Here is a 13,656-nt window from a genome sequence, read left to right on the forward strand (position 1 = left end):
ACTAACACTCTTACTAGACTCTGCCACTTCTATCACAATCTACCCCTACTTGTCTACATCACACTTTATATCAATACAATATTTACATAATAAGCAAGTCACATCATATACACACTAACAACCACTTGACAATCACTATCCTTGGCGATACGTGCAATATCCGAAGATCGTTCACGTACCGACAAGCATTACATAATAGCTACTTGTATAACATCTATACACTTACCACTTAAGGTAAGTGTATTCACACTTTCACATCTAACCTGCTTACCTTACCACTTAGCCTCTTATTTACACCTACCACCTTGCCACTTTGCCACTTTAATAACGTATAACGTTATGCCACTTTGCCACTTTAATAACGTATAACGTTATGCCACTTTGCCACTTTAATAACGTAAAACGTTATGCCACTTTGCCACTTTAATAACGTATAACGTTATGCCACTTTGCCACTTTAATAACGTATAACGTTATGCCACTTTGCCACTTTGCCACTTTAATGACGTAGTCACGTATAGGCTTACCCTACCACGTACTATCGTCATGTCACTAACACTCTTACTACACTCTTGCCACTTCTAACACGCTCTACCTCTACTTGTCTACAACATGCTTCATATCATTTACATAATAAGCAAGTCACATTATAGCATTCATACCCACGTAATAACGATGGCACGTACAGGCTTTCCCTATCACGCGCTCACGTTATGCCACTAACACCCTTAGACTCTTGCCACTTCTAACACACTCTACCTCTGCCTGCCTATATCACACTTCATATCATTTACATAATAAGCAAGTCACATCATAGCATTCATACCCACGTAATAACGATGGCACGTACAGGCTTTCCCTATCACGCGCTCACGTTATGCCACTAACACCCTTAGACTCTTGCCACTTCTAACACACTCTTCATATCAGTTCAGTATTTACGTAATGAACAAGTCACATCATAACATTCATACACGCTATCAACCACTTGGAATTTACTATCCTTGGCGATACGTGCAATATCCGAAGATCGTTCACGTACCGACAAGCATTATAAAATATATACCTCGTATAACATCTATAGCATACACTTACCACTTAAGGTAAGTGTATTCACACTTCACATCGAGTATGCACACAGCCCCGAAAACATAACAAGGAAATGGGGCTAGAAACTCACCTAAACTCTGCTTCTTCCTCCGATAGTTGTAAATCCCTTCTTTAACTGAGCTCGGCTGACTGTATAAGTTACACGTATCAATACTCGCCTGATTTAATCGGGTGGCCTAGTATTAGCTTACTTTTACTTATCGTTTTTAATCTATTTTCTAATCGAACTTGACTTTAGGCGAAGTTAAACCTTAGGCGAACTTGGCTTTAGGCGAAGTTGTCATCAGGCGAACTTAGCTTTAGGCGAAGTTGTCATCAGGCGAACTTAGCTTTAGGCGAAGTTGTCATTAGGCGAACTTGGCTTTAGGCGAAGTTGTCATCAGGCGAACTTAGCTTTAGGCGAAGTTCTCAGTTAGGCGAACTTGGCCGTAAGCGAAGTTATCAATTAGGCGAACTTGGCCTCAGGCGAAGTTACCAGTTAGGCGAACTTGGCCGTAAGCGAAGTTATCAATTAGGCGAACTTGGCCTCAGGCGAAGTTATCGCTTTGAAGGCGAAGTTATCGCTTTGAAGGCGAAGTTGCCCAGTTCGCGGCGAAGTTGCCCAGTCCAGCCGCTGTTTGGTTTCTATCAAGCATTTTGGCGATTTTAACACCCTTGTTATGGTTCAACATCACCCACTACGTTCCCCAACCGTTTTCGGTCGTTTATACACTATAAAGCTTGGATCTTTAAACTTCAAAGATCAAGAATCATACCTTTTTGAGCTTGTTTGGATCTCGTTTAACTTGTTTAATCACAACTAATCGCTCACCCTCTCTCGGATCTTGTTCGTTCCTCTCCTCGGCTGCCGGCGGTGTATGTGGGGTGTGTGTAGAGATATGGATAAATGGATGGAATGGAAAGGATTGGGGTTTAAGGGGATATTTATACTCCCTCAAGCCCATGGACCGAAGGCCCATATTTCCTTTTGGTCCATATCCAAACCCATCTAATTATCCTACTAAGTCTTCATATTTTGCTATTATTATTATCGTTCCACTAACTCGTTTATTTCACCCGACAAAATAATATATTTACTTAGAAATTTCGGGATGTTACAAGCCAATGGATAAGGCCAACATGGTTGAACTTGGACAATCTTCTAAGGGGGGGGGGGGGGCATAAGGGTAAGGGTAAAATGAATAAGGGAAAGGGAAAGGTGAACCTTGGACCGAAGAAGGAGGTTGTGAAAAAGAAACCTCAATCTTCAAACTTCCAAGGTGTTTGTTACAATTGTAATGAGAATGGCCATCGTGCGAACCAATGCAAGAAGCCTAAGCGTGAGCGTGCGCATATGGTGGATGAAAATGGTGAACCGATGGTGTCAATGATCACCGAGCTCTCGGCAATGATTGAAGAAATCAATCTTGTGGGGGACAAACCGCAAGGATGGTTCATTGATACGGGTGCGACCCGTCATGTGTGTGGTGACAAGACCCTCTTTAGCACCTTTAAGGAGGCTGCTAGTGATGCTAAGTTGTTTATGGGGAATCAAGCAACGGCCGGCATCAAGGGTGAAGGGATTGTGATCTTGAAGATGACTTCGGGAAAAGAGCTTACTTTGAGCAACACTTTGTATGTGCCCGAAATTCGTAAGAATTTGGTTTTTGGTTGGTTGCTTAATAAGTTTGGTTTTCATTTAGTGTTTGAGTCAGACAAGTTTGTCTTGAGTAAGCGTGGAATGTATGTTGGTAAGGGCTATGCCCTCAATGGTATGTTTAAACTTGATGTAACCGTGATTGGAAATGAAATGAATAAGGCATCTACTTCTGCTTATATTATTGAGTCTTTAAATTCAAATGTTTGGCATGGTTAATTAGGACATGTAAATTTCAATTCACTTCGTCGTTTAATTAAATTAAAAAGCATACCAACATTCCACATTGATACAAACTCGAAATGCGAATCATGTGTTGAATCCAAACTTACAAGATCATCCTTCAAATCGGTTTGAAAGAATAACCGAAACACTTGATTTAATTCACACCGATGTGTGCAATTTAAAAATGTGCCCAACAAGAGGGGGAAACAAATATTTCATCACGTTTATTGATGATTGCTCAAAATATTGCTATGTATATTTACTTAAAAGTAAAGATGAAGCAATAGAAAAATTTATCTTGTTTAAAAATGAAGTTGAGTTACAACTTAACAAGGAAATTAAACGTGTGAGAAGCGATCGAGGAGATGAATACGTTTCACCATTTGCGGATTTATGCGCACAAAGTGGCATAATACATGAATTAACCCCTCCTTATTCACCACAATCAAATGGCATGGCGGAACGAAAGAACCGTACATTGAAAGAGATGATGAATGCCATGTTGGTTAGTTCTGGGGTGAGCCATGACATGTGGGGGGATGCCATATTAACGGCAAATTATCTTTTAAATAAGATACCTCTCAAGAATAGGGATGGGACTCCTTATAAGTTATGGAAGGGAAGAGAACCTTCGTACAGATACATGAAAGTGTGGGGGTGCCTAGCTAAAGTCACCGTACCACCTCCTAAAGCTCTTAGGATTGGTCCCAAAACTGTTGATTGCATTTTCATTGGATATGCTCACAATAGTAGTGCACATCGGTTTTTGGTACATGAATCCAAAAATCCAAATGTACACGTAAACACTTTCATGGAGGCGAGCCCCAATACTGTCTCGTATTTTGAGCACGTGTTTCCTAAGTTAGGACACACACATGAGGCCTCATCATCACGAGCGAATGATGTAGGTGCAAGCTCGTCAACACAAAATGACGACTTGGTTCATGAAGGAACACATGAACGGCCCGAGACTGAGGATGGTGATCTAAGACGAAGCAAAAGACAAAAATGATGCAAAATCCTTTGGTCCTGACTTCGTAAGCTTTATGGTTGAAGGTGAACCTAATACCTACCATGAAGCGGTGACCTCACCTGAAGGACCTCAATGGAAAGAAGCAATCAAGAATGAAATTGATTCGATCTTACAAAATCATACTTGGGAATTGGTAGATCTTCCAGTTGGTTGCAAACCACTTGGATATCATTGGATATTCAAAAAGAAGATGAAAGCCGGTGGAAGTATTGATAAATACAAGGCGAGGCTAGTGATCAAAGGTTTTAGACAAAAGGAAGGTCTAGACTATTTTGATACTTACTCACCTGTAACACGTATAACCTTTATAAGGTTGGTGCTTGCAATCGCATCTTTACGAAGTTTGGAAGTGCACCAAATGGATGTAAAAACGGCTTTTCTAAATGGTGATTTGGAAGAAGAGATATACATGGAGCAACCTGAGGGTTTCTCCGCCCCTGGTCAAAAGGGCAAAGTATGCAAACTCATCAAGTCTTTGTATGGCTTGAAGCAAGCTCCAAAACAATGGCACCAAAAGTTTGACCAAGTCATGATTAGCAATGGTTTCAAAATTAATGAATGTGATAAATGTGTTTATGTTAAAAACACAAATGGAGGTTATGTTATTTTATGCCTTTATGTGGATGACATGCTTATCATTGGGAGTAATGATAAAATGGTTCAATCTACAAAAGACATGTTAAAGGCACGATTTGACATGAAAGACATGGGTTTAGTTGATACTATTCTTGGAATAAAAATCATTAAAACCAAAGAAGGTCTTACTTTGAATCAAGCACACTATGTCGACAATATTCTTGAAAAATTCAATAAGGAAGACAAGCGAGTGGCTCGTTCTCCAGTTGACACTACTCTATATCTATGTAAAAATAGAGCTGAGCCGGTTGCTCAATTAGAGCATTCAAGAATCATTGGAAGTCTAATGTATCTCATGACATGTACGAGACCCGATTTAGCATACGCGGTGAGTAGGCTAAGTAGATATACTAGCAATCCAAGTGTTCAACATTGGAAAGCTATTATAAGGGTGCTTAGGTACATAAGATACATAAGAGACTATGGTTTGCATTATACCAACCATCCAGCTGTGATCGAAGGGTATACTGATGGGAACTGGATTTCGGATATGAAAGATTCCAAATCAACAAGTGGGTACGTGTTCCTACTTGGTGGGGCAGCAATATCTTGGAAATCATCCAAACAAACTGTAATTGCTAGATCCACAATGGAGTCTGAATTCATTGCCTTAGACAAATCTGGGGAAGAGGCAGAATGGTTACGTCAATTCGTGGAAGACATTCCACAATGGCCAAAGCCGTTGTCGGCAATTTGCATACACTGTGACAGTGAGTCTGCAATGGGTAGATCTCAACGTTCAATGTATAATGGCAAATCAAGGTATATGAGACATAGACATAACACGATACGACAACTACTGTCAACGGGTGTTATCACGATTGACCATGTGAGGTCAGAAGATAACATTGCAGACCCGTTAACAAAAGACTTAAGCACGGATAAATTTTATAAGTTGTCGAGAGGAATGGGACTAAAGCCCGCGATAAAGGAAGTATGAGGGAAACCTAACTTAGCAGACTGGATATCCCAAGAGCTAAGTTCAATAGCAAACTTAATCATATGACCAGAGGCAGTCACTGTGGGGGAGTACCCCAAAACCAAAAGGAGTCTTGAACTTCCTAGTCCTTTCTCCTATGGGAGTACCCTAAAACCAGTGACATTTGGGAGAGGTTAAGCATACTAAGGTTAAGTGAAATAACTATGATGCTTTTAATGATTCATGGGAATCACCTATGTTAGAGAGAAGTGTGGTTGCTTCGAATGGAATTGTGGGGAGGCGCAATTTCCTAGAGCTCTCACAGAACCAGGACCGTGATCCATGACCATAACGGACACAAGAATGAGGGGTTGACCAAACCAGGGAGAGTATTGTGTGAAGGAATATTGTCGTCTACACAAATGGGGGTCTGTTCAAAGTCATCGCTACTACAAACCGCTAGGAAGCTAAGTATGCTTCACAACGGAAGGTTCAAAGGGTAACACCTACCTATCCGGCAATACTTAACTGCTGAAACTTACTTCGAAGAATCGATTTCCATTCATGTGGGGGATTGTTGGAAAATTTGTTACGTGTGCATTAGTAGGTTATTATGACACAACAAATGCACACTAATAGACATTGATGAATGAGATATCGATGTGTGATTGTGTGTATTTGAAAGAAAATACTATAGTGGTGTATCCCACATTGGTGGGATGAAAAACTTGTGCCTTGTTTTTCCTCTATAAATAGAGAGGTAAACTAAGTTGCAACACACACCAAACCTTACACACAACACAAACATTGTTGCAAGGTTTTTCCAACTTCTTCTTCTACATTTCTGGTTTCTTTTATTCGAACCTTTTTCAGGTTTACGGTTAACTTCGGCAGTACTACTGCTCCGGCTGTTGTACCCTGGGAAACAACGAGTTCTCTTGGGAGACTCGAAATATTGTTTTAAGGGCCCCGTGTTCAACACGATCCTCAACCAAACCTAACTTAGCAGACTGCATATCCTTCTTCGAATTAAAGGTTACTATTACATGTTGAATTTGAGGTTATTACTACCACATATCATGATAGAAGCTTGTGAGTTAACATGTCACAACGCGTTGCAAGGTTCAACATTTTCATGCATGGGCGAAGGATATCAAGGGCCAGGGGTGCCCCCCTGTTTTTTCGCGCATTAGTGTAAATTTAATTGTTTTTCGCCTGGAAATTTTTATACGTAGTGTAATTTTACCTGGTTTCGGCCAAAAAGTTTGAGCCCCCCCCCTCGTTTATGCTTTTTATAATACATTTTGAGTACGCCCTCGACATTCGTGTGCAAGCTTCGCTACTATTTTCTTGTCTATTTATTTTCTGGTTTAGCATTTCCGTCGCAACGCGCGGTTGCCGAGTACTAAAAACTAGTTATAATAACAACATAATTAGCTCTATTAATATATACATTGGATATCGATATCCCGATGATGGTTTAGCTTACTTGTTAATACATAACTAACTTAGGAAACGTCTGGAAAAATCTGTGTTATTGTTTAATGTGTGCCGTGTGTATTGAGGGTATGTTTAGCAAAACTACCTGTTAGCTGTAATATGTTCTGACCTGACCCGTTTCGACTCAAAAGCGTACCGATACGAATCGAACTAATTTAACCATTTTTGTATCGACTCGTTCTGGCCCTAATTTGGTCTTACACATTACTCAAGTTCATCTGACTCGACTCCTAATTTGGTCTTACACATGACTCGAACTCATCTGACTCGACTTTTTACCGATCCCAACCGATAATCATGTTGTATGTTAATTTTTTAAAGTTAAAGAAGTATAGCAATATCATACTCAAATTAAAGAGAATAAAATGCTCGATTTATGATGTAATTTGTTTAAAAAATTATTAACGTGTGAAAAAGTTATGGCTCCTAAAAAAGTCATGGGGGTAGTTAGTTTTGAATAAGGGTTGAATGTGTAACTATTATATAAATTAACAAAAATTGATATAAGTTTAGGTACCAAACTTGTAAATTCAAATGTAAAAGCTTGTAGAGCTTTTTCTCAAACGCTACCTATAGTAGCTTGTCAATTTAGAGCTTTTTCTCATCTTCTAAAAGCTTTAAGCTCATTTTATCAAACAATACTTTTTATTAGATAGGAGCTTTTTCTAAAAGCTTGTAGCTTAAAGCCCCTAAAAAGCTCCTAAAAGCCCTTTGCCAAACATACCCTGAGTATAACCATGCCATTAAAAAAAGATATAAATAATATTTTAGCGTATTTATTTAACACGCACGTTTATTCTTTAATCGGATACATATATGTTTTAAGATGAACTAAATTACATGCATACTATATAATTATATATATGTATATATTACTTTCTTTATTATATAATTATCCTATAATGATATCAACTAGGTTTAATATAAGTCTCACATTTCTTTGCACATGTTTTTTCACTAATGCTGCACCATTTATGATTACCACTGATGTCACCACAACAACAAAATTGGTTGTCATCCTTCGTTTTACGACACTGTACAGGTTCGCAGCTTTTTGGTGGTGGTACAGCAAAGGATATGTTGTTACTTTATCTTTTTCACCTATAAATCCCAAAATGTTGGACACTGATTAGGGTGTTATAAAAATTAACATGACTTGAAAAATACTTTGACTAATACATAATGTTAGAAAAAGAAAGCAAATGTTGTAGCTACATGAAATTTGAAAGCCCTTACATTTTAAAGGCCAAAAAACAATCTTTCAGAGTTATAACTTGTGTCTCAAAAAAATGAAGTGCAATTGATGAATTAGTTGAAAAACTTTGATCAAGTAACATTTCGTAAATGTATAATTTTTGTTGACACTGTCTTCTCTCTAAACTGCGGGAGGGCTATTACTTTCTTCCTTTCGTCAAGTAGGACGAGATTCAATATCCACCCCCCCCCCCTTTTTTTAGTTCACATTTTATCAAAACAATGTAGCATGATATTTTATAGATTTGTTATATAATGAATTGATTAGTAAAAATATATAAAACAATCTAAATCGTATAGAGGAAAGATAAAGTAAATCCAAAATATATATATTCATATAAGATCATATATGTTTGTTTAACTCCATCAACTATACATTATTTATTTTATTGTTATTAGTAACTCAGATGAGTATAGACTAAAAAAAAATCCAAAATTGATTTTTACTTGAAAAATTGAGATACTCTGAGTTGTCTCCAATTGATATGAAATAATTCAAAAAATAAAGAACTTACACTTATGAGAAATCAACAAAACGAGAAAGATTAAACATGATACCAACAAATGAGCCATGAATTTCACCATTGTGTGATGTATATTTGAGATTTTAGTTTGTCTATTAAAGAGGAATCTCTTAAAGAAGGGATAAAATTATGATATACAACTTATATTTATACACGCATTGGCTATTGAGGTGATGGTCTAGTTTACCCATTTTAATAGAGCTTAAGTAACTAAATCATTTATTTTATTTGTATTTTATTTGTGTATTTTTTATTAGTGTATATAGTGTGCATGCATGCATGTATGTATTAAAAATATTATTGACTAATACATGCTTTTTTTATGTAGTATTTTATTATTACAAATGCTAAGAATATACGAATTATAAGTTTGTAAAGCTAAGTTAAAACAATGGAACGTAGTTTATTTCGTATTTCTGTTTCAACTATATCATGTTGCAACAAGTTATAAATATTTCCAGAATAGTTTTTAACTTCTTGTTATGGTATGTTCGCTAAAACTTTTAATAAGAAATTGTTCATATGAGTATTCTTTTTAAAAAACAACAATCATGAATACAAAATAAAATATAATCCTCACACACACACACATATTTGAGTGTGCACGCGCGTGGATTAAGTTCATGCGAGAAGTGCAAGAAATCAATAAAGATCACAATTTAATTATAAGTTTTAAATGTTCAAAGATAAATGAAAATGTTTTAATTACAACATTAATTATCTTCTCTCTTCAATTAATACACCCAATGTTGTTAAAGTAGGTTTACAAGGCCGAGTACTCCCCAAGTACTCGCTACCAATGTTGTTGAAACCGGACCGGACCGGCCGGTCGAACCGGTCCGACCGGGATTCGGTCCACCGACCGGTCCGGTTCACATAGTTCGCTCGGCTGCCAGGGAACCGGCCGGTCCGAACCGGTTGAACCGGTTTTCTAAGGAAAAAAATATTTTTTTTTTGAAAAAATCATTTTTTAAGCTGAATCCGGCATTTTTTGACCAAATTTGTTCGGCCGGTCCAACCGGTTCGACCGGTTGAACCGGTAGGCCGTCCGGTTCGGTGTCCGGTCCGGTTATGAAAACATTGCTCGCTACAATGTTTATTGTCGATGTGAGTTTCTTTAACTCCGCCTAATTATTAAGAATTGATCACATGTGGTTAACCTCAGTCAGAATCACATCTAGCCGGTGAACTTGAGCCGATTTTGACTTAAAAAATAAAAGATAATTCGTATTTCTGTAATATTAACTAACAAATATCATTTTTTTAATTAATGACAGTCCTTTTTAGAATAATTTATTGTTTAAAAATGTATTTATCTTATTTATATTGATATATACATATTTTGTTATAAATATTAGTAAACTACTGATATTTGACATATATATAATGTCCAAAAATTAAATTTCTTTATATTTACCATGTCCGAGTACTCCGGGTAAACCCAACTCCCCGGTCGACCTTTAGGGTATGTCCGCCTAGCGACTTTTACGACCTTGAATACAACTAAATAAACCATAATTTTATCTCCCCAATTAACATAACTAATCAAACTCAAATAATTAAAAAAATATATAAGTATAAAACCATTATACTTATCTCTTTAGTTAATATAACTAAATAAACTACAATATTTAAGAAGATAAAAGCGTTAATTTATTTTTACTATCTTTTTTATTAACAAGTATATAAAAGTTACATGAAAAATGTATATAACCTACTAATTAAAATACAACCTCCAAATGTTTTGTTAATATTAAATACACATGTGTAGGTTATGTGTATTTTCGTGTAGATTATATATTTGTTGGTGCTAAAATATAAGTGTATCTTTTTTTTTTATATTTTGATTGATATTTAATGTATGTATATGTTGGATACATGTATTTTTCGTGTGCTTATATATATATATGTGTGTGTGTGTGTATTTGTTGATGGTTAATTACATGTGTATGTTGTATGTTATATGTTTTCTTATACAAGTGAAGGTTATATATATTTTTTTTATATTGTAATGCAAGCTTGTGTAGGATTTTTTTTATCATTCATCACATTGTAACTATTTGTTAGTTTGTGTAGGTATAATAATTGAGAAAAATATGTATTCATCACAAGAATGTGTAGTGTATGAAAAACTTTTTTGATGCAACTTTTGCGCTTCTATATCAACAGTTTCATGGGGTCGTTTTCCGACATCTCTTTTAGCATCATTCGACATTATTCCTCTTTTAGGTGTCACCATGGGGTGGAAACCATGGAGCAGGAGGAGGGATGGCTATCAAGTGTGCAAGCTGGTTTTTTGAACTTGCATGTGTTTCTTGAATGTGTTAGCCATATGATTAAGAGAATTTGGAAGCATGGTGATGTGCTAGAAACAGTCAATTAAATATTAACTAAACTAAACAAGTAATAAAAACTAAACTTAAGACTCAACCACACAAAACACCAGCAAGTGAACCGGTCAATTGTACTAAAGCTAAGTAAGTCCGGAATATCGAACCCACAAGACTCTATAAATTACGTTAATTAACTAATTAGACTCGACTATTTATTATTAATGTTTTAAGGGGGTTTTTAAATTAAGATTAAACTAAGAAAGCAAATAAACAAGCAAACAAGAAACAGGCAATTAAACACAAGATCAAAACCAATCAGAGAAGGAATCTAACTAGGTAAGAATCCCATGTATCAACAATCATCAAGCAATGGACAAATAACATGATATGGAAACTGATTTCTAAACATATTCATCTAACAAACCCTAAAGGACCCTTGACTGAATCAAACGAAATCCCAAAGAGCAATTATTAGATTATTAAGCAATCAGTTATATTGATTTCCTTACAGTTATCAAATAGGGCTAATTAATAGTATCTTAGGCAAGCAATCTCACGAAACACTAAACCCTAGATAACTTGATAAACTAACATGACATCATGAACATGGATCAACACAATAAGCAAAAATATTGTCACTATCTATCCTAGCATGCGATTGACCAAGACACATGAACAACTCCTCACCTTACAACTATTGGAATTTAGCAAAACATTCAATATCCTAATTAACGATTAATAAGCTTCTATGATCTAATGGGCCCATTCAATCACAGTAATCAAAACACCAAGTAATGATTAAACATAAACCCTAAATCTAAAGAACACAATCAAAAGATTAAAGATCTATGTGAAGCTATAATTAACAATCAATCAAGATAATAAACACTCATATGCATCATGAAAGAAAAATAAAGTCTTTTACTATTAAAATAACGAAACCATAATCAAATCAAATGTCCAAAGCAAGAATCATGCATCAAACATGTTCATCAAACCTAGGTAGACATGAAGTCTAGCTTAGAATCATTATTGAAAACAATTCTAAACAAGTATTAAAAACAAAGAGGAAAGACATGACAAATAATGAACAAGGAACGAAAGTTAGAGCGATAAAACCCTTTGCAATTGATCCTTGAACACCCGGATGAAAGCTCTCTCGATCCTCCTTGGTTCCTCACTTCAAATCACCTTCAAAACCTTTCTTTTCCTCTTGAAATCGGCTGCCAATAAGCTTCCCCCTCGGCTAGGTTTATAAAAAGATGTTTATATAAGCGAGTAACGGGCTTGGACTTGCAAGGATGGCTGACCAGGGAGGCCTAGGCGCCGCGCGGCCCCCCTTGGGCTTGCCTTCGCGCGGCGCGGCGTGGTCATGGAGGGAGGTTCCGGATTTTCATGTTATTTCTTGTTATTTGTTGCCAAATCTTGATATTATTCTTCCTTGAACTCCAAGTAATGCTTAGAACCTTCTAGATCTTCCTTCCCTTGATCACCAAGCCACCATCTACAAGAACATAAATCAAAACTCGTAAATGAAGTAATAATGTAATCAATGATGTGCAAAACGAGCATAAACTTCGCAATGAAATGATAGAAAGAATTAAGTTTAACATGCAAGACGCCAAAAGATATAAAACATAAAGAAATAGATAAAACTTGACTCAAAACCTTAAATAATAAAAGATTAACGAAACTCGAACTAAAACGAACTCAAAATATTAAGGAAACACAACTTTACACGGGATTCGAGATTTATAAATAGACGTATATCACATGGTAAAAGAATGTTTAGTTTTAGCTCAGAAGGATGTTGATATTGTCTAAGATAAAGCTCAATAGCTCTTAAGAAAAATGTCTTTTAGCTATCTATTCCCACGAAATGAGGTGGTTTAGACCTTAGGAATAGTTGAGCTTTATGCGACTGATGACTTTAATTGAATAACTATGGGGTTTATTGAGTTAAAATATTCACTCTTAAGAGATGCCAACATATGGGTTTGATCAAAGGGTCGATGGACTTGAGCTTTAGGCATGCAAGTGCTGATCTTCTTAAGATTCAAGACCTTAGTACTCAACTTAATATCATTATCCGTCAATCCTTGGTAATTTGAAGCATCATCCACATTAATGGAATCATGTGCATCCTTGCCACTAGCAATTGTATTTGTAACATTATCAAAATTATGTTTGGGGACTAGCTTCCAACTATTTCATATGTTACAATAACATCATTAGTTGTTGTCACTGGTGGAGTCTTGGCTATAAACTATTGTCCTTATGAGAAACAATTGTTTCATTAATAGTAGTGGCTGCTCTAGCCAGTTCATTCAAAGTATCAATGATACCTTAAACAATAACCTCCTTTGATTCATTGATCAGTTGTTGTGGCTGATTCTTAATGGTTTGTGACTGAGAAAGAACATTCTCTTGAAATTTGGATGTAAAATAATCAGCTTAAACCAAGTTACAAAATAATTTATGGATAA

Source organism: Bidens hawaiensis, unplaced genomic scaffold, assembly GCF_021521415.1.
Source record: "Bidens hawaiensis isolate Kalapana, Puna unplaced genomic scaffold, B.hawaiensis_p1.1 tig00001961_1, whole genome shotgun sequence".
NCBI classification, from domain to species: domain Eukaryota; kingdom Viridiplantae; phylum Streptophyta; class Magnoliopsida; order Asterales; family Asteraceae; genus Bidens; species Bidens hawaiensis.